Source organism: Nuphar pumila, chromosome 16, assembly GCF_984573655.1.
Source record: "Nuphar pumila chromosome 16, dmNupPumi1.hap1.1, whole genome shotgun sequence".
NCBI lineage: Eukaryota > Viridiplantae > Streptophyta > Magnoliopsida > Nymphaeales > Nymphaeaceae > Nuphar > Nuphar pumila.
In genome coordinates, this window is record NC_143264.1 from 33,990,988 (window position 1) to 34,012,056 (window position 21,069).

A 21,069-nucleotide genomic window follows, 5' to 3' on the forward strand; every position below is an offset into this window, starting at 1 on the left:
TAAAATCCAGTACTCGTACTGGTATATTTTCAAAATCTAGTGCTCATACTGGTACACTTCCTAAATCCAGTTGCTACTAGTCGAACTTCCAAAATCCAACTTTTATTGGTCGAACTTCACAAAATCCAATTTTTATTGGTCAAACTTCCTAAATCCAGTTGCTACTGGTCAAACTTCTCAAATCCATTTTTTTTTACACTAGTCGAGCTTCTCAAAATCCAATTTTTATTGGTTGAACTTCTCAAATCCAGTTTTTACATTGGTCGAACTTCCAAAATCCAATTTTTATTGGTCGAACTTTTCAAAATCCAATTTTTATTGGTCAAACTTCCTAAATCCAGTTGCTACTGGTCGAACTTCTCAAATCCAATTTTTTTTACACTGGTCGAGCTTCCCAAAATCCAATTTTTATTGGTCAAACTTCTCAAATCCAGTTTTTACACTGGTCAAACTTCCAAAATCTAACTTTTATTGGTCGAACTTCTCAAATCCAGTTTTTATTGGTCGAACTTTCTAAATCTAGTTGCTACTGGTAGAACTTCTCAAATCCAGTTTTACACTGGTCGAACTTTCAAAATCCATTTTTTATTGGTTAAACTTCTCAAATCCAGTTTTTATTGGTCGAACTTCCGAAATCCAGTTGCTACTGGTTGAACTTTTTAAATCCAATTTTTTTTACACTGGTCGAGCTTCCCAAAATCCAATTTTTATTGGTCGAACTTCTCAAATCTAGTTTTTACACTGGTCGATGTTATCGTCCCGAAATTTTCCCCCGTCTTCTCTTCCTTGCGGAAGAGAGAGGGAAATGCTTTCGCGCTTCAAACTTGACCGGATTTTGGAAAATGTTTTGAAATACTCGCCTCCGTTTTGAAAATTGTGGGAAAATCCATGGGATGGGGCTCGACCTGTCGGTACGAGGTTTGACCGTTCCTGCCGCCTTTAACAGGGGTAATCGAACCAAGGACCAAAATTGTGCTTGACTTAGTTAAATCATCAAAATCGTGTTCTATCCTATATGCACAGAGAATTCAGGCATGTGCTATGAGATTTTGGAAAATGCAGCTTGGGAAAACATGATGTATGCTTGGAAAATATTTGGAGTTGAAAAAGCATTTCTCAGGAAAAAGATGAAAGTCAATTTCTTAGGAAACTCAGATGAAAATATTGGAAATCTTGAAAAAGTTTATAAAGACTTGGGAAAATCATGAATGATTGAAAATCCTGGGAAAATAGAAGTGATTCTTGAGAAAAGGGTGAACACTTGAAAGAAAATTGCTTGTCAGGAAAAGCTTCAAGTTTTGAAAAGTTTCTTTGGAAAATGATTGAAATTCATTGGAAAACCCTTATGGAGAAGAAAAATTGAAACTTGGGAAATTGAAATCCTGGGAATCTTGCCCTTGAAATACTTAGAAATCGATTTTGATCTTTGGGGAAGATTGGAAAACTCTTTTTGAAAATCTTAAGAAAATAACATTTTCCAAGGAAAATGGAGGGAAACTTTGATCTTGGAAATCCAACTTAGAAGTTTCTTGAGAGACTGGTTTCCATGGAAAACTGTGGAAACTTAACTTGGGAAAACCAATTTTGGAAAATCCTCAGAGTTTCTTGAGAAATTGATTTCTTTGAGAATGAAGTTTTCTTAAGAAAATCATGGGAAAACCAATGGTTTCATGATGCAAACGATATGAGTGAATGAATGCACTTTGAAAGATTTTCTAAGAAATTTGTTGGAAAATTGTGTATTAAGTCAAAACAAATCCTTCACATATCCTGACTGTGGCCATGAATATGCTCAGAATTTAATTGATTTAATGCACAATGCTTTAAAAACATTGGAAATATGATGTGCATTTTCAAGATAGCCTAAGAGTGTAGGCTCAATGTGACTGGTAGAAAGATGATGGATCTGGGTCTCGTCCATATTCCGACTAGGGCCGTAAATATGGATTCCACCGAGTTCATCAACTCCCTAAGAGTTGGTGCACGTGCCATTCGTGTACATCCATAGTGCTTTTGAAATAAAATGCATGAATCACATAAGCAGGATATTGCATGAATTTAAACTATATGATATGCATCATATTCTAAGCAGGAAATTAAATCTCTTATTCCAAAATTTACTTTATTACATCACTAAATAAATGAAAGAAATGGAAATTACAGACTTCAGCTCCTTCTTTTGAATGTCCCTGCCAAACTTGAAATATGGTTAGCTCAAATATGTGGGTTTTTCCAAGATTTTCCAATAATATTATGAAATTATTAGATTTAATTGGATATAAACCCTATTCACATGCTTCCTTGATATTTGAAATGATGTAAATGCAGAAAATTCAGTACAAAATAGTTTGAAATTCGGAATTGGGGTCAAAATGACCAAAATACCCCTAATATGAAAGTTATATCTTTTAAAATCAGGGTTTTTGAAGGAACATTTGGTAAAATTGAGATTTTGAAATTCAAATTGAATCAAATGATGATGAAATGCAGTATGAGACATTATGATCTGCTGCTAAATACATTAGGACTGTAAAATCAGAATTTGACATTTTGCAATTTATCCAAAATAACGAATTTCGCTTGTTTTTCGCTTGGATTCGGGTCCCACGGGGCTCTGTTTTGATGATATGGCTAAATCAAGCCTCAAATGAATTCCAAATTGCACTCAATTCGGTATGAAGCATCTACATACTCTGATAAACAGCCTAGAATGCTAAAATTCACGAAATGCTATGATTTAAATTCTAAAATTTGAAGAAAATCCTAAAAATGGTGGATTTTGCCTATGGATCCGAACCAAATGCAATGCTTAATATGATAATGCAAGATTTACACCATGAAAACTTCTGATATTTTTCAGACTGCTAAAGGACCCGAAATGAAACATTTTTGGTTTTTATAGCCTCAGGATTTGAGCCATGGTGAGTTCGGTAACATGGATTTGGTTCTGACAGAGGTAAAAATCGACCTGATCTAACATAAAATGCTAAGTAAATAAAAACCAGCCATGGAAATTTCTAATATTTAACAGAAATGCTTATGACACCTATATGGACAACTTTCATGTTTATGATTTTGGCATTTGATCAACAAAAACACAGATAAAAATATAACTTTTTCTGCCTAAATCAACAGGACAGACAAATGTGACAAAACAGAGGACTGACAAGAAAAATCCAAAAAAGGTATCACAGCTATTCTAAAAATCACAGGCTCCCAGATGCAAATAGAGGACATCTCGAGCATAACTTTCACTTTTTACAGTTTGGGATTTAAAGCAACACACAAAGAGAACTCGTAGCCCTAAGTCGATCCAAAATCTCAAAGGCCCAAATCAGGCTCTGACACGTGTCCCAAGCTCTCGGATTTTTGTCAGATATTAAAAAAATTCAGACAAATTTGATAAAATCATGTTAAAACTAGACATTCTTCTGAGTTCATAACATTTTTCGGATCGAAAATCGGATCTCCCATGAGGGAGATCTCGATTTTACAAGTCGGAAAAGAGTTTTTAAAACGCATCCCGGGTAACAAAACCCGACTTGCCATTTTGAATGTTTACCGCAGTAAACAAATTCAAATTCTTTTGAATTTTTGGCACATTTCTAGGGACACTTAAGGGCGCATTCCATGATGTTTTTGGATTTTTTAACAAAAATTACACGCATGAAATGACGTGTGGACTGACTGACAAAAACAAAGAACTACTGAAACTTAGCAGAATTGAAATAAATGCTATATTAATCCTAATTAATTCATGAAATATGCTAAATTAATGAAATAAAATGCAAATTAAATCTAACTAAATGCATGAATGTTAAAAATCATCAAGGAAGCATAATTGAATATTTTTATATATGTCGTTTTATGAGAATAGCTTAATCCATCTCTCGGATGAGCTCTTTCTTCAAACGACTCCCGAATTGAATTATGAACTCAAATCAAGAGGAAAAGAGGTGCACCTTGCTTCGTTAGGCAGTGTTGAAGCTCTTGAAAGGGACGGCTATCACAAGCTTCGTTCGTCCTTCGCTCCAAGCTTCGAATGATTCACCAAAATCGACCCACTGCGCCTTCTTCACTGAGCCAAAGGGGGGCGTGAATTCCAAAGTGCAAAAATCGGATTCTCAAGAAGGCTAGGTCGAATTTTCAAGTCCAACAGGAGTTCTCAAAAGATGGTCTCCCATGCTGGCATAGAGCCTTGTTTTTATAGATTTTTTTGAAAAATTTGAATTTCAAACAGGCTCAATCTGAGCCTTCCATGTGGCGCCATCTCAGGGGGTGCTATCTGGGGGTTTGAAATTCGAATTTGGCTTTTGAAGGGAGCCCTCAGGTGGCGCCACCTCATGGGGCTATTTTTATAAAAAAATATATTAAATAAAAGAGAGGAAGCCAAGTGGGACTCTGGATTGGCGCCACCTCAAAAGGAGATTTGAGGTGTAAAGCTGGAAACAATAGGAGCATGCCATGTGACGCCACCTTTGGAGGCTCTTGACATGTGTCAGAAGGACAGGAGTGGAGGAAGCAGGCTGTGCCACCTCAGAGGAAGTCAAATTCTACTTTTCTACAAAAAAGGAGGGGCTGACATGTGGCATCTCCTCAGAGTGGCTCCTACGATGCCATGTGGCAGGAGAACATGAATGGAGGAAGCAAAATGCGCCACCTCAGAGGAGGGGCTTTTCTACTTTTTCTAATGCAGGGAGGTCTGGACATGTGGCAGACAAGTGTCTGCTGTCTGGTGAGGTCTTCTCAAATGGCGCCACCTCAGAGGAGAATTTGAATTTCAAATGGAGGTTGGCCCTGGAGGAATGGAGGATGGACATGTGGCAGTTCCTCAAAGTGGCTCCTACGATGCCATGTGGAAGGAGGGAGGAAAAGGAGGGAAAGGGACATGTGGCACCATCTAAGACAAAATAGAAAAGGTGAAGTTCAGGATTTGCGCCACCTCAGCCTGGAGTTTGAATATTTGAATTGTTGCTTTTTTCTGAAGGAGGCAGAAAATGACATGTGTCCTCTACTTTTTCTAAGAAGCGCAGAGAATGACATGTGTCATTTGCTTTTTCTGAGAAGAGCAGAGAATGACACATGGCATTTGCTTTTTCTGAGGAAATGAGAGATTGACATGTGTCCTCTGCAGGAGACACACTTCAAATGGCGCCACCTCAGAGGAGACAAGCCTACTTTTTCTAGACAGGACAACCTATGACACTTGGCATCTCCTGGTGATCTTTGGAATGACACATGGCGCAGGATGGATAGGGTGACATGTGGCGGCTTCTTAAGGTAGCCCCACACTGACACTTGGCATGGAAATGGGAGGAGAGAGAAAAGACAAGTGGCACCAATCCAGGGGACAAGGCTCCTATATTTTTGGGTTTTTCAGAATTCAAATTTTTCAAAGAAAAGCCTGTGTGACACCACCTCAGTGTGGGTCCCACATTGCTTCTTTATTGAAATAAGGATAAAACAACTTCTTTTTGGAATTTTTATAAAATCTGGACTAATTGGTAAAACAGAAATTTTGAAAAGGGTTAGCCCCTGTAGGGCGATCTTGTAAAATGAAGATATTTGAAATTGTTGACAAAAAGGCAAAATCTGAGTTGAAGTGGCTGAAATTCATATTGAAAACTATCCAGATCGTTTTCCTGAGGAAATGTTTTGAAATTCAGAGTCCTGGGGGTAAAATGGGAAGAATTGATAATTTTAAAGACCCAGGGTTTTGAAATCAATTTTGAAAGTAGTTGAAATTCGAATCTGGATTGAAAATTTTGAAATCAAGAGTTCTGGACCTCGAAATGACATGCTATGCAGTGCAGTGATATGAAATGCTCATGCAATGATATGCAATGCCATGTCTTATGCAATAGAATCTTGAACCAAGACTTGGAGCTGTCTGTCTCCTGTCAGGAATAAATTTTTGAACATCTGAGTTAAAAAATAGAGAAATTTTGAGAGTTGCAGATGAAATTTAGACTTTTGCAAGGTTCAATCTTGGAAAATGACCATTTTGCCCTTCAGCGATTTCAAAGGTTGAATGATGATGTTTGGTGAAAATGTCGGGGAGGTGAGTGAAAATTTGGGATGTTTACAGTCGAGCTTCCCAAAATCCAATTTTTATTGGTCGAACTTCTCAAATCTAGTTTTTACACTGGTCGAACTTCCAAAATCCATTTTTTATTGGTCGAACTTCTCAAATCCATTTTTTACTGGTCGAACTTTCCAAACCCAACCTAGTGTTGGTCCTTTCATCAAAATCCAGCTTCACGTTGATTCTTCTGCCAAACCCAGCATTCGCATTGATTGCTCTTTCAGATCCAGTCCTTGTACTAACCCCTCATCAAGATTCAGGCTCAGTGTCAATTTCCAGACCATCAAGTCATCCGAATTTTCTCAATTTCGACCTTCGGGTCAACCAATTTTGACGCTCGGGTCAACCAATTTCAACCTTCGGGTCAACCAATCTTGACTCTTGGGTCATCCAATTTCAACCTTCGGGTCACCCAATTCTCAATTTCGACCTTCAGGCCATTCGATTTCCAACTCTGACCTTCGGGTCATTCAATTTTCCAATTTCGACCTTCGGGTGATTCGATTTCCCAATTTCAACCTTCGGGTCACCCAGTTTTCAATTTCGACCTTCGGGTCACCCAATTCTCAATTTCGACCTTCGAGCCATTCAATTTCCAATTCTGACCTTCGGGTCATTCAATTTCTCAATTTTGACCTTTGGGTCATTCAATTTCGACCTTCGAGTCAACCAATTTCGACCTTCGGGTCAACCAATTTTGATCTTCGCGTCATCCAATTTTGACCTTCGAGTCATTCAATTTCAACCTCCGGGTCGACCAAGCTTGTCAAACCTTCGGGTTACAACTTTATCAATGTCAATCATTTTCCAACCTTTGGGGTACAATCCTACCAATGTTAATCATTTTCAAACCTTTGGGTTACAATTCTATCAAATTCAATCATTTTACAAACCTTTGGGATGCGATTATATCAAATCTCAGTCAATCAAAATCCTACTTTCGAGCTGGTGGAACAACAAAATCCTGCTTTCGAGCTGGTCGATCAATCAAATCCTGCTTTCGAGCTGGTCCATCAAATCAAATCCTACTTTCGAGTTGGTCGGTCAAACAAAATCCTGCTTTCGAGCTAGACGAGCAAACAAAATCTTGCTTTCAAGCTAGACGAACAAACAAAATCCTGCTTTCGAGTTGGTTAAGCAATCAAAAACCTGCTTTCGAGCTGGTCAGTCAAACGAAATCCAATCTTTGCACTGGTCAAACTTTCAAGGTCCAAATTTAGCCATGGATTTATCAATCTGACATCAAATAAGCTCTTTCACCAAGGATTTCAAGAACATTTTGTCAATTTGTTGTCAAATACTTGTCAATTTCAAAATCTTTATTGCACAAATCTTTATCTCAGATTACCTTCAGCATTCCTTCCAAAAGGGCAAAGCTTTTGCGAAGAGGGATTCAAAAATACAAATTCTTTCTATTGGCAAACCAAAGGGATGAAGAATAGATCCTTGATATGGCCAGCAAAGAAAATTCAATGTTGTTGCAAAGCCATAAGTGATTGATATTGATCACAGCTATGGCATATTTTTAAAGACCATTCTTGCGGTAATAAGGCAGTGGAAATATCCTAGGTGATAAAGAAAAATCCACTCAATTTCAGCATTTCTTCAATAAATATCAAGTTATAATTATATATCTGTAAAAGGGATCTCTCAAATATCGTCAAGTTGAAGACAGTAGACGAGTCAGACCCCCGGGGCCAAAGAAGACTCGGATCATCTCCAAGTTGAAGGAGTATATGACGTGTTCTTCCAGGGAAAGCTTAAATCATCATCAAATTGAAGGTTGATGCAATGAACCTCCTGCCAATCCGTAAAAGATATTTGATCAATGCTATCATCAAAAGAGATTTTAATCGAAAGAGACTAGTTTATCAATATAATCCTTGGGACCAATGAAGACTCGGATCATCTCCAAATTAAAGGAGTTTATGACGTACCCTTTCAAAAAAAATCAGAGCATCTCCAAGTTGAAGGTTGATGCAATGAAATTCTTGTCAATCTCAAGAGAGCTCAAATTTTGTCTCAAAAAGAGTGCAAAAAGATCATCATGGAAAAGTCCCAAGATATCAAACTGCCAAAGTTTCCAAGAATCTTCTTTAATTTTGTGCAAATTTGTTTATCAATATCCTTTCATCAATTGCTTTCACAATATTAACTCTTCTTTTTTCTGTTCATATCAAGGAAATTGATAGCTTCTTTGAAGAAAATCAATTGCAAGCAATTTGAATTTGAATCTTGATTCTACGGAGTTAAGCCTAATTGGAGGTAATATTTCAGGTAGAAAAGAGGAATATTTTTGCACCACTGTGCATCATTTTCAATTACTTTGAATCAACAATAATTTTCAATATTTTGACAACATTTTCTAGCTATCCTGGCGTGAAGTGAGAACTTGATGTCCACTTTGATACATCCTGGCGTCATTTGTCATCCTTTTTTAGGACTTGATAACGGGAATTTTCAAGATTCCTTCCCTTCTTTTTTATAATTTGAGCATCTAGGCTCTCAGATTCGCACGCTTCCTTGTGTTCCCCACTGTCCTGCCATAGACAGTTCAATTTCGGTTCGAGGTCGAACCACCAATCTTTTTCTCACAAAAAAGTCATCAATTTCAAAAGCTATTTAGTCTCAGCAATGAGGCGCCCAAGATCAATCCCTTTTCCAAGCTTTAGGGACCCCCATTTTCATCCTTTTGCAAAACCCCTATCAGATTTATTGTGCGAAATTCAAAAGTTCCATCATGGTTTCTTCATTCGATGATTCCATTATTTTTCCCGATCAGGTTAAGGGCTAAATTTGAGCCTCATTTTGATGAGGTATTTCATTTCCCGATCAAGTTAAGGGTTAAACATGAGCTTCATTTTGATGAGGTATTTCATTTCCCGATTAGGTTAAGGGTTAAGCCTGAGCCTCATTCTGATGAGGTATTTCATCTCCCTTTCAGGATAAGGGTTAAACCTGAATCATTTTTTGCAAAAAGCCATTTTTCAAAAGCTATTCAGTCTCAGTCATGGGATGCCCAAATCACTCCATTTTCCAAAGCTTTTAGGGAAAACCATTTTCATCGCCTTCTTTGCAGACTTGTTTCTACACGAGGTATTTTTCGTCCCATCCAAGTTAAGGGCAAAAACCTGAAGTTCACTTATATGGAGTAAATCTTTCTTCGTCATTCTCTATTTCATATCTGCCATTTTCATCAAGGCTAATTTCTTCATACCCAGTCGAATTCTTCTAACTGGGGCATTTTTTTATATATAGCCCAAATTTGGTGTGTTTGTCTTTGTCACTAAGCTTGGCTCTAAACCAGCTTAATAACAAAGAGAGGCATCTGTAAACAACCCAAATTTTCCTCATCCATTCTCAGACATCCCCCTCTTACAGATGTCAACCCTCGTAGGTTAGCATAGAAGTCCAACCCCAAGTTTGTCTCAGTTTAGGTACCATTTCACCCCCCTTTTACCAGAAGAATTACCACTTTACCCCCAGATTATCTTAGATCTCTATCAGTCAGAGTGAACTGCGCTCATTCTTAAGCTCAGAATAGTTAGAATGTCAGTCATTTCTAGCTCACCATGAACAGGTCATGTTCATTTCTGATCACTCCTGCCAAAATGGGTTCATTTCTTCATAAATGAGCTTATTTCTAGCTCAAATCCAAGTCAATTGTCTCTAAGTCAGTCATTCATAGTCAATCATATCCCTCTGAGTCTAGCTTGAGCTCACCAGGAGTTCAAGTGCTCCAGTTTTATTTCAAATCCATTTCTCATTGTCTAGGAGTTCATTTTAGCTGAAATTGAGCTAAGTCCAGTCAGTTGAGCTAGTGTTTAAGCTTCAACTTTAGTTTATCTCAGTATTATTGATCTTTATTCCAGCTCAAACCCAGTTCTTGTTCGTAACTCACTTCACTTCAGTGATCATTTCTCACCATTTCTCTGAAAATAGCATCATTTCTCGACCATTCAGTCTAGGAGTTTACTTTAGCCAGTGTCTTGTCAGTTTATTTGAATTCTGAAACCCTAGAACTCAGTTCATTACAACTCATTCCAGTTAAAACCCCAATTTTTAGTGTCACTCTTGCCCCCTGCAGAGACAAAAAAATCATTTCTTGAACCATTTTGCATGTTTTTATCAAATTTATCACTCTTTAAACTGGTACAATTATCAATCAGGGTCCAATACCTAAAATTCTTCATCCAGGATCTGCATTTCACATGACATTCTATGCCATTCCTCATCATTTCTTATCATTTTTTATCATTTCATATCATTTCATCTTGTTTTCGAGATCCAGAACTCCAATTTTAAAAATTCTAATTCAAATTCGAATTTTAAAGCTTTTCGAAATCAATTTCAAAGCCTTGGTTTTCAAATTTACATTTTTACCCCCAGAACTCTAAATTTAGAAATATTTTCTCGAGAAAACAATCAGGATTCCTTTCAAACTTGATTTTCAAATTTTTAAACTGGATCGGCTCTGCGAAGGGGATGAAACTTCAAATCTTGAATTTCAATTCAAAAATACAAAAAACTTTTATTTAATCCAAAATTCTTTTGAAAATTTTTATCAAATCATTCTACCCCTTTGGTTTTCAAAATGAATTTTGAAATGGTGTGTGGGCCCATGCCAATGTGGCGCCATACTCCAACTTTTCAAAAAAATTCTTTTCTTTTAAAAAGAAACTTTTTTCTTTTAAAAAGTAATTCTTTTCTTTTCCTTATTCTTTTTTTTATTCTTTTTTTATTTTATATCTAGCCTAGCTAAAAGAAGTGGGTCCCACCAAGGTGGTGTTATCGTCGCGAAATTTTTCCCCCATCTTCCCTTCCTTGCGGAAGAGAGAGAGGGAAAACGCTTCCGCGCTTCAAACTTGACCAGATTTTGGAAAATGTTTTGAAATACTCGCCTCCGTTTTGAAAATTGCGGGAAAATCCATGGGATGGGGCTCGACCTGTCGGTACGAGGTTCGACCGTTCCTGCCGCCTTTAACAGGGGTAATCGAACCAAGGACCAAAATTGTGCTTGACTTAGTTAAATCATCGAAATTATGTTCTATCCTAAATGCACAGAGAATTCAGGCATGTGCTATGAGATTTTGGAAAATGGGAGTAGGAAAAACATGATGTATGCTTGGAAAACATTTGGAGTTGAGAAGATTCTCTCAGGAAAAAGCTGAAAGTCAATTTCTCAGGAAAACTCATGTGAAAAAAGGTTTTTGAAATCACGGGAAAGTTCATGAAGTTGTGGGAAAATCATGAATGGATGAAAATCCTGGGAAAATGAAAGTGATTTTCGAGAAAAGGGTGAACCTTTGAAAAGAGAAACACTTCTTAGGAAAACTTGGACTTTGAGAGTTTTCTTAGGAAAATGATGGAAAATTTATAGGAAAACTCATTGGAGAAGGAAATTCAAAACTTGGGAATCGAAATCCTGAGAATTTTACCTTTGAAATACTTGGAAATCGCTTTTTGATCTTGGAGAAATATTGAAAAACTCCTTTGAAGCTCTTAAGAAAATAACATTTTCCAAGGAAAACTGTGAAAAACTTGATTTGGGGAAAGCCGATTTTGGAAAATTCTTAGAGTTTCTTGAGAAATCGATTTCTTAAGAATGCCACTTTCTTAAGAAAATCATGAGAAAACCAATGATCTCATGATGCAAATGAGTGAATGAATGAATGCACTTTGAAAGATTTTCTAAGAAATTTGTTGGAAAAATGTGTATTAAGTCAAAATAAATCCTTCACATATTCTGACTGTGGCCATGAATATGTTCAGAGTTTAATTGATTTAATGCACAATGCTTTGAGAATATTGGAAATATGATGTGCATTTTAAGATAGCCTAAGAGTGTAGGCTCAATGTGACTAGTAGAAAGATGATGGATCTGGGTCGCGTCCATATTCTGACTAGGGCCGGAAATATGGATTCTACCGAGTTCATCAACTCCCTAAGAGTTGGTGCACGTGCCATTTGTGAACATCCATAGTGCTTTTGAAATAAAAATGCATGAATCATATAAGCAGGATATTGCATAAATTTAAACTATATGATATGCATCCTAGCCTAAGCAGGAAATTAAATCTCTTATTCCAAAATTATTACATCACTAATCAAATGAAATAAATGGAAATTGCAGACTTCAGCTCCTTCTTTTGAATGTCCCTGCCAAACTTGAAATAAGGTTAGCTCAAATATGTGGGTTTTTCCAAGATTTTCCAATAATATTGTGAAATTATTGGATTTAATTGGATATAAACCCTAATCTCATGCTTCCTTGATATTTGAAATGATGTAAATGCAGGAAATTCGGTGGAAAATAGTTTGACATTTGAAATGGTGGTCAAAATGACCAAAATACCCCTAATTATAAAGTTATACCTTTAAAATCAGGGTTTTTTGAAGGAAAACTTGGTAAAATTGAGATTTCAAAATTCAAATTGAATCAAATGATGATGAAATGCAGTAAGGGACATGATGACATGCTGCTAAATACATTAAGACTGTAAAATCAGAATTTGGTATTTTGCAATTTATCCAAAATAACGAATTTCGCTTGTTTTTCACTTGGATCCGGGTCCTGCGGGGCCCTGTTTTGATATTATGGCTAAACCGAACCTCAAATGGATTCCAAATTACACCAAATTCGGTATGAAGCATCTACATACTCTGATAAACATCCTAGAATGCTAAAAATCACAAAATAATATGATTTAAATGCTAAAATTTGAAGAAAATCCTAAAATGGTGGATTTTGCCAATGGATCCGAACTAAATGCAATGCTTAATATGATAATGCAATATTTACACCATGAAAACTTCTAATAATTTGCAGACTGTTAAAGGACCCGAAATGGAACATTTTTGGTTTTTACAGCCTCGGAATTTGAGCCATGGTGAGTTCAATAACAGAGATTTAGTTCTGACAGAGGTAAAAATCACCCTAATCTGATGTAAAATGCTAAAAAAATATAAAACAGCCATGGAAATTTATGGAATTAATCAGATCTACTCAGACACTTACATGAACAACTTTCATGTTCATGACTTTGGCATTTGATCAACAGAAACATGGATAAAAATATAACTTTGTGTTCCTAAGTTGACAGAACAGACCAATGTGACCAAACAGGGGACTGACAAGAAAAATCCGAAGCAGGTATCAACACTATTCTAAAAATCACAGGATTTCAGATGCAAACAGAGAACACCTCGGACATAACTTTCACTTTTTACAGTTTTGGATTCGGAGCAACACACAAAGAGAAACCATAGCCCTAAGTCGATCCAAGATCTCAGAGGCCCAAATCAGGCTCTGACACGTGTCCCGAACTCTCGGATTTTTTTCAGACATAAAAAATATCAGAAAAATTTGCGAAAATCAGGTTAAACACTAGACATTCTTCCGAGTTCAGGACATCTTTCGGATCGAAAATCTAATATCCCATGAGAGAGATCTCGATTTTACAATTCGGAAAATGATTTTCAAAACGCCTCCCGGGTAACAAAACCTGACTTGCCATTTTGAATGTTTACCGCAGTAAACGAATTCAAATGCTTCCGAATTTTTGGCATAATTTTAGGGACACCTAAGGGAGCATTCCGTGATTTTTTTGGTATTTTTAATAAAATATAAATGCATGAAATAACGTGTGGACTGACTGACAAAAATAGAGACCTACTGAAAATGAGCAAAATTGAAATAAATGCTAAATTAATCCTAATTAATTCATGAAATGTGCTAAATGAATGAAATAAAATGCAAATTAAACCTAGCTAAATGCATGAATAATAAAAATCATCAAGTAAGCATAATCATGTATTTTTATATATGCCATTTCATGAGAATAGCTCAATCCATCTCTCGGATGAGCTCTTTCTTCAAACGACTCTCGAATCGAATTATGAAATCAAATCAAGAGAAAAAGAGGTGCACCTTGCTTCGTTAGGCAGCGTTGAAGGTCTTGAAAGGGGCGGCTATCACGGGCTTCGTTCGCCCTTCGATCCGAGCTTCAGATGATTCACCAAAATCGACCCACCGTGCCTTCTTCACTGAGCCAAAGGGGGCGTGACTTCCAAAGTGCAAAAATCGGATTCTCAAGAAGGCTAGGTCGAATTTTCAAGTTCACAAGAGTTCTCCTAAGATGGTCTCCTCTCAAAAAAATGGTCTCCCCTATGTTGGGCGTGGAGCCTTATTTTTATAGATTTTCTGAAAAAAAATCGAATTTCAAACAGGCTCAATCTGAGCCCTCCATGTGGCGCCATCTCAGGGGTGCTATTTTGATTTTTGAGAAAATAAAAAAATGAGAATTTTGTGGGTGAGACATCTCAGCAGGATTTGAAATTTTTCAAATTTTGGTTTGCTTGATTTTCTCTGCAGGAAGCTCCCAGATGGCGCCACCTCAGAGGGTGCTCTCTTGGAGTTTGAATTTCAAAATCACCTTTTGTAGGGAGTCCTCAGGTGGCGCCACCTCATGGTGGGCTGCTCTTATTAAAAATAAAATAAAAAATAAAAATGATGCCAAGTGGGAGCTCTGGAATGGTGCCACCTCAAAAGGTGTTTGACACATGTCAGAAGAACAGAGAAGTGGGCTCAGAAGGCGCCACCTCAGAGGAGTTTGAATTCTACTTTTTCTGATGAAAGGAGATCTGGACATGTGGCAGTCTAGGATGGTTCCATACCTGACAAGTGTCAGCCTGCTGGAGGAGGTTCTTCAGATGGCGCCACCTCATGGGGGGATTTGAATTTTAAATGGAGGTTGGCCATGGAGGAATGGGGGGTGGACATGTGGCGGCACCTCAGGGTGGCTCCTACAATGCCATGTGGCAGGAGGGATAGGCAAGGGACATGTGGCGCCCTCATAGGCCATCTGGAAAAATCAGAGCTCAGGATTTGCGCCACCTAGGCCTTGTTTGAATTTTTGAATGGTTTGCTTTTTCTGAAGAAAGCCAAGAGTGACATGTGTCTCCTACTTTTCTGAGAAAAGTAGGGAGAAGACATGTGTCCTCTACTTTTTCTGAAGGAGGTAGAAGGAGACATGTGTCACCTGCTTTTTCTGAAAGAAGCAGAGAATGACACGTGGCAGAGGGGAGAGAAGGAGGGCCAAGCCATGTGGCGCCATCTCAGACAACATGGAAAAGGTGAAGTTCAGGATCTGCGCCACCTATGAGGAGATTTGAATATTTGATTCTAGCTTTTCTGAAGAGAGCAGGAAATGACACATGGCATCTACTTTTTCTTAGAAGAGCAGAGAATGACACATGTCACCTGCTTTTTCTAAAAAGAGTAGAGGATGACACATGGCATTTGCTTTTTCTGAGGAAATGAGAGATTGACATGTGTCCTCTGCAGGAGACACACTCCAAATGGCGCCACCTCAGAGGAGACAAGCCTACCTTTTCTGGAGGAATCTAGGAGTGACACGTGTCTCCTACTTTTCTGAGAAAAGTAGGGAGAGACATGTGTCAGGCTACTTTTCTAGAAGGAGGGAGAGGTTGACACGTGTCCCCTGCAGGAGACACACTTCAAGTGGCGCCACCTCAGAGGAGACAAGCTCCACTTTTTCTAGACAGGACAACCTATGACACTTGGCATCTCCTAGTAATCTTGGAATGACACATGGCGCAGGATGGATAGGGTGACACATGGCAGATAAATAGGATGACATGTGGCGGCTTCCTAGGGTAGCCCCACACTGACACTTGGCATGGAAATGGGAGGAGAGAGAAAAGACAAGTGGCACCAATCCAGGGGACAAGGCTCCTATATTTTTGGGTTTTTCAAAATTCAAATTTTCAAAAGAAAAGCTTGTGTGACACCACCTCAGTGTGGGTCCCACATTGCTTCTTTACTGAAATAAGGATAAAACAACAACTTCTTTTTGGAATTTTCATAAAATCTGGACTAATTGGTAAAACAGGATTTTTTGGAAAGAGTTGGCCCCTGTAGGGCAATTTTGTAAAAGGAAGATATTTGAAATTGTCAAAAGGGCAAAATCTGAGGTGAAGTGGCTGAAATCCATATTGAAAACTATCCAGATCGTTTTCCTGAGAAAATATTTTGAAATTCAGAGTCTTGGGGGTAAAATGGGAAGAATTGATAATTTTGAAGACCCAGGGTTTTGAAATCAATTTTGAAAAGAGTTGAAATTCTAATCTGGATTGAAAATTTTGAAATCAAGAGTTCTGGACCTCGAAATGACATGTTGTGCAGTGCAGTGATTTGAAATGCTCATGCAATGATATGCAATGTCATGTCTTATGCAATAGGATCTTGAACCAAGACTTTGGAGATGTCTGTCTCCTGCCAGAAATAAAATTTTGAACCTCTGAGATAAAAATAGAGAAAAATTGAGAGTTGTAGATGCAATCTGAAATTTTGCAGGTTTCATGCTCAGAAAATGACCATTTTGCCCTCTGGCGATCCCAGAGGTTGAATGATGATGCTAGATGGAACTGTCGGGGAGGTGAGTGAAAATTTGGGGCGTTTACAGATGCCCCTCTTTGCTACTAAGCCGGCTTGTGGCCGAGCTTAGTGGCAAAGAAAAACACACCAAATTTGGGCTATATATATAAAAAAATGCCCCAGTTAGAAGGATCTGACTGAGTATGAAGAAATTGGCCCGAGGAAGATGGTAGATATGAAGCGAAAAAATGGAGAGAAAAGACTCACTCTGTGAGAGTGAAATTCAGGTTTATGCCCTTAACCTGGATGGGACAGAAAATACTTCGTATGGAACGAAGCTCAGGTTTGACCCTTAACCTGATTGGGGAATGGAATATCTCATTGAAATGAGACTCAGGTTTGTACCCTTAACCTGATCGGGTGGAAAATGAAATACCTCTTTGAATGAGGCTCAGGTTTGTACCCTTATCCTGATCGGGCTAAAAATGAAATACCTCTTTGGATGAGGCTCGGGTTTATACCCTTATCGTGATCGGGCGGAAAATGGAATACCTCATCGACGGAGGCTCAGGTTTGTACCCTTATCCTGATCGGGCGGAAAATGAAATACCTCTTTGGATGAGGCTCAGGTTTATACCCTTATCCTGATCGGGCGGAAAATGGAATACCTCATCGACGGAGGCTCAGGTTTGTACCCTTATCCTGATCGGGCGGAAATGGAATGGAATCCTCGAAGGAAGAGACCATGATGGAACCTCCGGATTTTGCACAATACATCCGACAAGGGTTTTGCAAAAGGAAGGAAAATGGGGTCCCTAAAGCTTGAAAAGGGATTGATTTTGGGTGCCTCATTGTTGAGACTAAATAGCTTTTGAAATTGCCTTTTGCGGAAAATGATTGGTAGTTCGACCTTGAACCGAAATGGGACTGTCTATGGTGGGACAGTGGGGACATAGGGAAGTGTGCATATCTGAGAGTTCATGCTCTCAAAGAAGGGAAGGAATCAAGTCCTTAGGAGGGATTTAAAATTGGTGTCAGGATGGATCAAAAACGGATATCAAGCTCTCACTTCACGTCAGGATAGCTAGAAAATATTGTCAAAATGTTAGAAATTTTGCTGTTGATTCAAAATTTTTGAAAATGTTGCATATTGTTGCAAAGATATTCTTTCTCTTCTACCCAAAGTATTACCTCCAAATAAGGTTCACTTCGTAGAATCGAGACTTGAAATCCAAATTGCTCGCAATTGACCTTCTTCAAGGAAGCTATCAATTTCCTTGATATGAACAGGAAAGAGAATTTGATATTATGAAAGCCGTTGATGAAAGAGTATTGATAATAGAATTTCACAAGATTAAAGAGGATTCTTGATAGATCTGGCAGTTTGATATCCTGAGAGCTTCTCTCCTGATACTCTTTCGGCTCTCTGGTGTTTTGGCTATATTCTCCTTCATTTTGGAGATGTTTTGATTTTTTTCTCTCTTTCTTCTTCCTCTCTTTCTCTCTTTTGGAAGGGTACGTCACAAACTCCTTCAACTTGGAGATGTTTCGATCCTTCTTGGACGATGTTGGCTCATGGGTTAGAAATCTTTGGAAGATAGCTGAAATTAAATATCTTTTAGGGATTGTCGAGAGGTTCATTGCATCTGCCTTCATCTCGACAGTGCTTTGGACTTTCTCTGGAAGGATCCGTCACAAACTCCGTCATCTTGGAGATGTTTCAAATCTTCTTTGGCCCCGGGGATCTACTTGCTTAATTCGCCTTCATCTTGATGACAAGTGAGAGATCCCTTTTGCGGATATTTAATTGCAGCTTAGGTGGTTTTGAGGAGACAGGGCTTGGATAAATGCTCTCTTTTCTAGCACTCAGGATATTTCCACTGCCTCATTTTACAAGAATAGCCTTTAAAAATGTGCCATTGACTGCGATCAATATCAATCATCTATGGCTTTGCAAAACATTGAATTTTCTTTGCTGGCCATATCGAGGATTTATCCTTCATCCTTTTGGTTGGCCAAATAGAAAGAATTTGAAGTTTGAATCTCTTTTCGCAAAAGCTTCACTCTTTTGGAAGTAATGCTGAAGGTAAACTGAGGTAAAGATTTATGCAATAAAATTTTGAAATCAACAATTAATTGATTGACAAATTGATAAATTTTTCTTGAAATCCTTGGTGAAAGAGAGCATTTAACATTTGGCTTAACACATCCGTGACGAAAATTGAGTCCTGAAAAGACTCAGTAAAAGATCAATTCGACAGTTGAGTTTTGTTTTGACTTACCAGCTCGAAAGCAGGATTTTATCGAAGTACCAGCTCGAAAGCAGGATTTTATTTGTTTGACCAGCTCGAAAGCAGGATTTTTGGAAGTACCAGCTTGAAAGCAGGATTTTGATAGAAGTATCAGCTTGAAAGCGAGATTTTTGGGAATACCAGCTCGAAAGCACGATTTTGATTGTTCGACCAGCTCGAAAGCAGGATTTTGAAGTACCAGCTCGAAAGCAGGATTTTTGGGAATACCAGCTCGAAAGCAGGATTTGGATTGTTCGACCAGCTCGAAAGCAGGATTTGTCGACCGACCAGCTTGAAAGAAGGATTTGGGTTGACCGACCAGCTCGAAAGCAGGATTTTGATTGTTCGACCAGCTCGAAGGCAGGATTTGGGTTGACCGACCAGCTCGAAAGCAGGATTTGATGACCGACCAGCTCGAAAGCAGGATTTGATGACCGACCAACTTCATGCAGGATGTTATAGGCAAAACTAATGTTTTAGGATTACCCCTTACTCTGAATGGGGATGAAAGAAATACCTCGTTAGAAAAAGACTCAGGTTTATCCCTTAACCTGAAAGGGAAGAAAAAAAATCTGATAAAATTGGTTGACCTGCAGGTCTGATTGTAAAACATGGCATGAAGTTGAATTTTGGGAGTTCGACCCGCTCGAAAGCTGGATTTTGGAAAGAAAGTCCAACTTGGAAGTTAGATTTTTTTTAGAGAAAATCAAAGTCGGAACTCGGTTTTGCGAATAAAAATTTGTTTAACTTGAAAGAAGATTTGAGTCGGAACTCAGATCTTCAAAGGAGAATTAGATTAACTTGAAAGAGGGTCTGAATCGAAACTCGGATCTTCAAAGGAGAATTTGATATTGAAAGAAGGACCGAGTTAAAACTCCAATTTTCAAAGAAAAATTAGATTAATTTGAAAGACGAACCGAGTCGGAACTCTGATCTTTAAAGGAGAATTTGATATTGAAAGAAGGTCTGAGTCAAAACTTGAATTTTCAAAGGAAATTTAGATTAATTTGAAAGAGAAATTGAGTCGGAACTCGGATCTTTAAAGGAGAAAAAGAAGGTCTGAGTTGAAACTCAGATTTTCAAAGAAAATTTAGATTAATTTGAAAGAGGAACCGAGTCATAACTCAGATCTTTAAAGGAGAGTTTGATATTGAAAGAAGGTCCAAGTCAGAACTCAGATTTTTAAAGGAAAATTAGATTAATTTGAAAGAGGAACCGAGTCAGAAGTCAGATCTTTAAAGAAGAATTTGATATTAAAAGAAGGTCTGAGTGGAAACTCGGATTTTCAAAGGAAAATTAGATTAATTTGAAAGAGGAATCGAGTCAAAACTCGGATCTTTAAAGGCGAAAAAGAAGGTCTGAGTCGAAACTCAGACTTTCAAAGGAAAATTATATTAATTTGAAAGAGGAACCGAGTCGGAACTCTGATCTTTAAAGGAGAATTTGATATTGAAAGATGGTCTAAGTCAAAACTCAAATTTTCAAAGGAAAATTAGACTAATTTGAAAAAAGAACCGAATCAGAACTCAGATCTTTAAAGGAGAAAAAGAAGGTCCAAGTAAGAACTCAGATTTTTAAAGGAAAATTAGATTAATTTGAAAGAGGAACCGAGTTGAAACTCTGATCTTTAAAGGAGAATTTGATATTGAAAGAAGGTTCGAGTCAAAACTCAGATTTTCAAAGGAAAATTAGATTAATTTGAAAGAGGAAACGAGTCGGAACTCAGATCTTTAAAGGAGAATTCGTCCAACTTGAAATTTGATAGAAAGACTGCGTCAGAACTCGGATTTTCAAAGGCAAACTTTTCCAACTTGGAAGTTGGGTAACTTAAAAATCAGGTTTGAGAATGGCCTGTGCAAGGACTGGGTTTAGAAAATGATTAGATCTATGATCAAATTTTTTTTAAATAACCAGCTCGAGGACTGGGTTTTGACTTATAAGTTGAAATTGAGGATTTTTTATGATTGTGATGATATTTTTATGAAAATTTTGGGCTTATAAAGATTCACAAATTAAATGAATCATTATAGAGAACTGTGTTACTTCTATGAATGGTCTCAGGATTATCCCTTATCCTGAATGGGAAGAAAGAAAATTGATGAGAATTATTGGAAATTGGTGAAGAATTGTTAATGAACAAATTTTGCTTGATCCTACCCGCATATAGAATTTTTGAAGTAAGATGTTCAGAAAACTAGTAAAAAATCATTGTTGAGAAGAAGATCAACCCAAAGGTTGATTTTGAAAGAGACCAGTAAAATATAATTCTTTTGACAAAAAGGATCATCACAAGA